General features: G+C 34.6%; 1 long non-coding RNA gene across 1 annotated transcript; it reads right to left on the bottom strand.

Moving 5' to 3' along the window:
• Window positions 1-1,099: 1,099 nt before the first annotated feature.
• On the bottom strand, window positions 1,100-6,838 carry LOC107049439. Its single transcript, XR_005849052.1, has 3 exons — window positions 5,784-6,838; window positions 5,655-5,704; window positions 1,100-4,559 (listed from the first exon to the last, which is right to left on the bottom strand). It is a non-coding gene; the product is annotated as an uncharacterized LOC107049439 (long non-coding RNA).
• Window positions 6,839-7,190: the final 352 nt, after the last annotated feature.

Genomic DNA, 7,190 nt, shown 5'->3' with positions numbered 1-7,190 from the left:
AAGTATTCTAAACTAAATTATAAAAAATCAACTAATATTACTCAAACTGATATTACTCACACCAATAAATAGTAGCACATCTGAAAGTTATGAAAAAATCATATCTCCCAAGATCTAGTTTGTAATCTTTGTTTATCTGAACAGTCTTTCTTCTCTGAATGTGTTACCAATTAGAATATCTCCTCTGTTTTAACTGTTACATCTTAAAAGTGATTGTTTAATCTTAAAACTTACTAGAACAAACTATAGCTTATTTTGGGATTTCCAGTCTATTCCCCTTGACTCCATGAAAACCTGCAGGATTTTATTTGGGATAATAGATAATATAAAGATGTTGATGAAGAGACCATTTATATTATTCATATAATAAAAACTTGAAAAGTTTGAATTTTCCAGCTTAGGTAACTAATTGCACAATATGAGTAATACCATAAAATTAAGAAAGAAATCCTAGAAATAACTGGTATCTAGGAGCCCTGGATTTTAGATTAAATAATTTTAGAATCATTTTGTTAAGAAAAGTGGAAATGAATATGTGCATAATTATATGTATAATAGATAACAGGGAAATAAACACAACATTATTATCTTTATATTAGTCAAAGACACAATCTTTAAATCTCAATCTTTAAAAGCAATTATTCCCACTCTTCCTATTCTTAAAGGACATTTCCTTCTATTTCAGGGTCTATGGGATTAGTGCAATCACGAGAAAAATTATAAATTTACAATCAATAAACCTTTATTGGAGCTTTCCGTTGCAGGAATTCTCAGCCTTTCATTTTAAAGTCCATGTGAGCAGTAACAGAGAGAAAAAGTATGTATACATATATAGAAAACAATTAATAAAATAAAAGAGTCCAGCAGACTTAATTTGTGAAATATTAATATTTGCAAATTTAAAAGGAAAAAAAAAAGTTACTTTTCAGTTAGTTCTTTCCATTTTCTTAGTGAAGAATAAAATCATTGCAACAGACATTTTGTGAAAATTTTGAATTTGACACATAAAGATGAATTCTAATGTAATCATTTCCAAGATATGTATATATACAAAAAATTGACTAAAGATACTTAAGATACTTTTCACCACTATCACTTCCATTTGTCTGGTCGTAAAGAATATATTGAAATCTTTAATTGAAATTTTATCTTCTCTTCTGCGCTCAAGTTAAACTTTTACTATGCACATGCCATAGTACTATTCCTACTGAGAACCCTATAATTGAATATTATACATAGAATTTTAAATGTCTTCGTGATCATCTCAATTCATACACTCTTCATGGAAAAGCAGAGAAGTTAATTGGCTGCGCTACATATGATTAAGTTTTAACATTGGGACGGTCATCTGGAACCAAATTCACTAAGACTTTGTAGTGTTCAATGTTTTAACACATTTGGAAGAATTTTTTGCCTCTTGAATTTTCTAAACTTCTCTGGATAAAATTTATTGGTCCTTGATTCTTCTACTTACCTGAATTTCTTTAGAACTGGGAAAAAAAAAAAAAAAAAAAAAAGCCAACAAGATTTCCTTTCATAACAGTCAAGCTTTATTTATTTATTTATTTGTTTGTTTGTTTGTTTGTTGCAGAAAACAGCATCTATTTTTTGGTTATCTACTGACTTGAATTTTTTCATTTAGAAAACGTGCTGGGAAAGTAAAATCTGTACTTCTATCTTGTCAATATATATTCTGACTAGGTGATTTCATTTAGATATGCTGTTTTGCAACATTTCTGACTATCTGAGAAATCCCTTTGTCTTCTTTTTTGATGCTCTCTCTTAGTTCTGGAATCCAATGAGATGAGAAGAATCATAGGATCACAGAATGGCTTTGGTTGGAAGGGATCTTAAAGCTCATCCAGTTCCAACCCTCCTGCTGTGGACAGGGTTGCCACCCACCAGCTCAGGCTGCCCAGGGCCCCATCCAACTTGACCTTGAATGCCTCCAGGAATGGAGCATCCGCAGCTTCTCTTGACCATCTGTTCCAGTGCCTCAACCTCCTCTCACTGAAAAATTTCTCCCTAATATCTGATGTAAATCTCTCCTGTTTTAGTTTAAAAACATTCCCCCTTGTCTTATCATATCTTTTGATATTCTGATATATATTTTGATATCTTACTATCAGAACTTGTAAAAAACTGGTCTCCCTCCTGCTTATAAGCTCCCCTCAAGTACTTGAAAGCTGGGAGTTCTCCCCAAGTTTTCTATTCTTCCAGGCTAAACAAGTCACCCTTTCTTTATAAGGGAAATTCTTCAGCACTGTAATCGTCCTCACAGCCCTCCTCTGGACCCACTCCAACTGTTCCAAGTCTTCGTTGTGCTGTGCGCCCAAGTCCTGGATGCACTACTCCCGATGGCAGTACTTCTGGATGCAGTGTTTCAAATACTTTGAGTAGAAAGTTTTTTTGTTTGTTTGTTTGGTTGGTTTTTTTTTTTGGTGAAACAGCCCCTAGTAATGTTAAAAAAAGAAACAAAACAAAACATCAACAACAAAACAACAACAAAAAAACAGATGACATACATGTCAAAGAAAATATCTTAGAGTCTTATTTCATATTTTTGACACACTAAGATGACCAAGAATTAGAAATTATACTAGTAAGGCTTGCAAAAAAAGATATTTTGAATTGTTAACTTTGCACGACATTCACAGCAACACGTATTTTAAAAATAAACTAAAATACCCAGATTGTATATAATACCATTTTCTCTCATTATTTATCTTACTTTTTAAAAATTCTTTTGGCAGTTTTGGTAAATTCACATGTATCTTATGCAGAAAAGTTTCTACACTTTTCTGTAGATTTTCTGTAGAAAATTATTTCTGATCTGATATAGTATAACTTATAATACAAGAAACATCATATAGACAACATATTCATTTAGTAAGAGTTTGCCATGTGATATTTATGCTGCGAAAATTTACTTTAACCGGACTTTTCCAAAGGCTGCTCTTACCTCAGTGTGATGGTAAGTTTATGGACTCAAAATAGGTGATACTTTTTTTTGAATTATTTGTTTCTAAATCTGTTTCCACATTTCTTCATGCTTTTATCTTTGATATAACTGTGGACCTCTATTTCAAGCTTAGTTTAGTTAAAATCTTAAATTCATTGGATGATTGATTGGCTGGCTAGACTTAAGTCTACCATGAAAATTGTCATGACCTAACCTTGCAATGTTCTCTCTGCCCTGTCACAGCAATTTGAATGAGACCCATATTTTAATAGCCATTTACACTGTTCCTGAATACCATCCAGTAAGCTTGACTACATCCCTTACAATTATGAATTGAATCGCTTCCTTCTGCTCAGGAAAAGTTTTTCTGCTGTGTTATTACCTGATATAGCATTTACAGTATTTCTTTGCCCATCAGAGTAAGAGTGAGAAAAACACATATCACCTCAATTATAACTTTATTTTCTTCCTCTACCCCCTTCTTGCAGGCTTTATCTTATTTTCACACTGCTGAAAAGTTAAATGTTTGTATTCTGCTTCCTCTGTCTTTTACAGAGCAAAAATATAGATCTCCAGTGCCTTCCACCAAGGTGTTGTGCTTTAACCCATCAAGCACCTAAACTCCACAGTCTTCTGCTGCCTGCACTCCCAGTAGGACAGGGCATAGAATCAGAAAAAAAAACATAGAACTTGAAGGTTAAGATAAAAACTATTTACTAAGATAGAAAAGGAGGAGAGAGTAATGATAAGAGTAATGATAATTACATATATTCCAAGTGATGCACAAAGCAATTACTCACCACCTGTCAGTCAATGCCAAGCCGGTCCCCAGTGTCAAGGCAGTGGTTCTCCCCCAGCCAACTACTTTAAGTTTTATAGTTTTTCCATATGACATCTTATGGTACGGAATATCTCTTTGGCCACTTCAGGTCAGCTGTGCTGGCCCTGCCCCCTCCCAGCTTCTTATGCTGTCCCAGCGCCTTGCTGGCACGACATCATGAGAAGCTGAAAAACCGGAAGGTTCATGGCTCTGTACAGCACTGCTCAGCAACAACTAAAACATTGGTGTATCATCAACATTGTTTTTCTCCTATAGACAAAATACAGAATCACACCAGACACTATGAAGAAAATCAGTTCTGTTCCACACAAGCTTTTACACCAAAATGGAAAGCTAAATGCTTGCTTTTGGAATTGCTGAATGTAGACCATGAACACAAGTTTTAATTCCTGTTCCTTCTAATCAAGAAATTCTGTGTTGCTTCTAGGAAAGCTGATAAAAATAATTCTACTTATAAAAAATATTTTTTCTCTTAACATTCTTCATGTCTCTATTTTTTTTTTTTTCCAATAAACACATTTGGAGTAGAGGTTATTATTTCTTGTGAATTGCATTGAGCATTCTTCTGGTGACATGAGAAACAGTCCTCCAAGTCCTTCAGTCACTTCCAGCTGAACACCTTAGGGAGAGGCTTTTTCCCTCCCTTGAGTACATCCACACGGAACTGAAACCCTATTGTCTGTCATGTTCTACATTAGGCACAGAGTTAAGTCTTACCTACAGTCATTCTCTCTGGATGTATCTGTTTAAAGCACACTGAAAAATAAAATAAAAAAATCTTCAGCAGTAGACTAGAAGACTGAATAAAAAGTGATTCCTAAATGTGTATTTCCTTAGATTTTTCAAATTCTTCCCATTGCTGAGTGGTGACAATTTCATCAGCTGCCCAGTCTTAGAGTTTACTGTATCAAAACTTCTGTTTTGAACTGGAACGTTTAAGTGTCTCATGCTAAGTGAATTTTATGGGAACTTGTGCCCAGGTTTTGGCAGTGGGGAGACTGGTGGATCTGCTATGCCTATCATAGTAGTTGGAAGTGGTCTCTTTGACTTTCTCAACTTACTGGCTTTCCATCCCATTTTTTCTCTCATCCAGTTATATTGGGGAACTGAATGAGTAAGAGGCTAGAAGGGATTTTAGTCCATGTTAAATCCATCAAAAGTGAACACAAACCATCGTCTGTGCCTCCCAGGTGAACACTCTCTGGTCAATCCAGAATCATGCTCACACCAGCTATGTTTATTTTCCTTTTTAACTCTTCAAAGGAATTACTAATATGCATCATGACATGTTCCACATAGAAAATGGACTGCCTTACAGTAAGTAAATAACAAACTTCAGCTTTCCAGTGCATGGAGTTGAACTCTGTGATTAGATTAAGACACGGCTACTTATTCCATCTGTCTTTTATGACAATATACTGGCACAGGGCAACCTGAAGTATTTTAGTATCCACTTATTCAGAATGAGCAGGATTGAAAAACCTGAGAAAGAGTGGAAAGTTTGTGGGAACTAAGAAGAATGTATTGTTCAGAGTGACTAGTGACAATTCTCAGTGCTTACGGACACAAAAAATCACAAAGCGAAATAGTACTTCTTGTTTTATCATACAATCATTATCAGCTTTATGTGAGTGCTGTTTGAAGCCCCAGAAAGTAGCATCTGTTCTGAAAACTCTAGACATGCTGAGACCATGTCCACACAATGGATCATGTCTGTACAAGGTGAATTATTTCATCAGCAGTAGCTGTCTCATGCACAGAGTAAACAACTAGCAGTATTTCTGAAGAAAACTTATTCTTGAAAATGCACTCTCTATTGGTTCGTCATACTCATTTCTTCCTGCTACTGACCTTTGAGATATCCATATAGTGTGTCCTCTGTCTTGTGCTTGAGCTGACGCCTGGAAATAAGGTTGGCTAATTATATTGCTTCTGAATTAGGAGTACTAAAACTTTGACCTCTACTGAAATAATCCATACCTTTGAGTATTTCCTGTTTCTCTCTCTGCCACAGTATGATTCCGTGTTTTATTCTCTCCAGGTCACATTAGAAGGAAATATGCTGTCATCAGTTGCCACGAAGTACATTATAAAATGCCACAAGCTGAGACTAGCAGTAGTAGATGCAACTCCAGAATTCCAGCAGTTGTCCTTGTCAAGACTGGAATTTGTCCCCTTGAAAAAATACCTCATAAACAATTAGACCAAAGGGAGAAGAAAGAAAGAAAGAAAGAAAAAAATAAAAACAGCTATGAGTATAGAATAAAAGACTGTTTCATCAAGCTTCTCTTCTACCTCTGAACCAAGATGTCAATATCTTGATACACTGAACAAATATATCACAGAAGAACTTGAATATTTCTAAATGTTTCTTGCTTCAGTAAAATTAAATGCAGCTCAGATGAGCACACGTGTACAGAGGTGGAAGTAAAGCTTAGGACTTCAGAGAAATATGAGACAAAGGTAGGTGAATTATTTATTATTTAAAAGAATAAGGCTATTACTGTGTTGAAGGCTATTGCAGGCTAACGTCATGGATATACTAATGAAAATGTGACAGAAATTATCTAAATGATATTTAATTAAAATAGTTGTTGATTTGCACACATTTATTATATTAGCTAAAAACTTGGAACCTATTACAAGATTTTTTCTATGCTTTCAGTATATTTAAGAAAAATTCTGAAATGCAGAGATTTTGGCATAAATTACTTCTGTAAAGATGTGCTCCTTATGCATACTGACAAGAGAAGCTCTGTTTTCACGGGTTGTGAGCCATGTATGCCAACACAAATTTACATCAGTTACCATACATTAAATCAATCTAGGCAATAAACAATATATAGAATTGGCTCTGGAATACTGAGACTCTCAGAAACTGAGAGAGTTTTCTGGCTTAAAAAACAGTCCTCTTAAGTTTCTTATAACTCCATGTTTCTGTAGAAAGAATGGCTAGGGAAATATTTAGGTTATTAGTTTTCATGTATGGAATGCAAGACTTTAGTATAAAGTCTTTACGAACCTATCAGGGTTGTATTTAGATGGCACAAGTTTGCAGTATGTAGTGACCTTTTTTTTTTTTTTTTTTTTTTTTTTCCAGAACATTAGCCTGGGCTTTCTTGGCAAGCATCAGGAAATGGGAGAGGATCTGAAATGTAGTACTCGCAATTAATTTCATCACAAGATCACTTGACACCAGTGCTGTCAGTTAAGAAATTAGTGTAAAGGTTTCAGAAGACCATAGGGAAATGCTTAATAAACCAAATTAAATCTGATAATGAGAATGGCTTCTCTGGTTCTACCAGTATGATTTACTGATCCAGACCTGAGAACAACTATTATGGAAATATATATGATGGGATTTCTAACTAGAATTGTTATCAGTAT

Source organism: Gallus gallus, chromosome 1 (assembly GCF_016699485.2).
Source record: "Gallus gallus isolate bGalGal1 chromosome 1, bGalGal1.mat.broiler.GRCg7b, whole genome shotgun sequence".
In the NCBI taxonomy this organism is placed as follows: Eukaryota; Metazoa; Chordata; class Aves; order Galliformes; family Phasianidae; genus Gallus; species Gallus gallus.
The sequence above is the reverse complement of the archived record's forward strand: the minus strand, read 5'-3'. Positions and strand labels throughout refer to the sequence as shown.